This window comes from Cupressus sempervirens, chromosome 7 (genome assembly GCF_028749045.1).
Source record: "Cupressus sempervirens isolate cs-2001-9-10 chromosome 7, ASM2874904v1, whole genome shotgun sequence".
NCBI classification, from domain to species: domain Eukaryota; kingdom Viridiplantae; phylum Streptophyta; class Pinopsida; order Cupressales; family Cupressaceae; genus Cupressus; species Cupressus sempervirens.
In genome coordinates this window covers 34820391-34821437 of record NC_143124.1, presented here as the reverse complement: position 1 = coordinate 34821437, position 1047 = coordinate 34820391, and positions in this window count along the sequence as shown.

Sequence of the window (1047 nt, the reverse complement as noted above, 5' to 3'; positions counted from 1 at the left end):
GCCATCCTGAAGATTGAAGTAAGGTTAATGTGAAGAATGTTTTTTCTTGCGTGATGCAAAATTTTCCTGCTATGTAGCAGAATTTTCATACAGTAAAAGCAACCAATTGGCCAAAATGTACTGGAAAGCAGGCATTGAATTAGTCGGTAAACTAACTTTTTGAAAAAAAATTAAGTCCGTGAAGGCAAGTACCGATTTTTTTGTCAATTTGTTGGCTGGATTCAGGTATTCCATTAACTAACTTCAAAGAAAATTGAGTCAGTGAATACCCATGTCAAAATCTGTTGCCTAAGCATTAGAAAACAATGTAAAACTTTTTTCAAAGTCCACTTTTTAAAGTTTTTAATCAAGATTTCATTGTCTTATTTTAACTGCTAGCAGGACCCAGATTATTGTTTCATGCTGTCAATGGGTTTTGGTTAGTTTAATGAGACAGTTGATGAGAAGTCATCGTAGATAATCCAATCAATCTCTAATTTCATATTTTTATTTCGTTTTTAACGAGTTCAAATTTTGACTGGTTTTTTTTAATTTTATTACCAAACCTTCTTGTTTAAACTTTCTGGATTCGTTTATATTTAAATTTAAATAAACAGTGCTATAAGCATATTGGATATATCTAACATTTAATAATAATAATATTTAATGATTGTAGTTTTTAAACTTATTACTATATTTTAAATAAGTCATATTGTTTTTGAAATATAAAGCGACCAAAAACAAGAGGTCGGTAAGCAACACATCACCAACAGAGAACATTATTGAAACAAAAACAAACTAAGAAGCAACTTAATATCTATAGTTTGTTATCATTTAAAAGTTTATTTTATTAAAGGTTTATTATTAAATTGTGTTGATTAAAAGGAGATGGTATTGTAAGTTATCAAAATGCAAATTTTTATTTAAATGTATTTAGACATGTAAGAAATAATTTACAAATTAGCAAGTTAACACATGTGAGCTGGCAAATGTTTAATAATATATTTATTTAAATATAGTTTAATTTATATTTTTTTAGGAAAAAAATTATTTTTTAATTTTTATAAT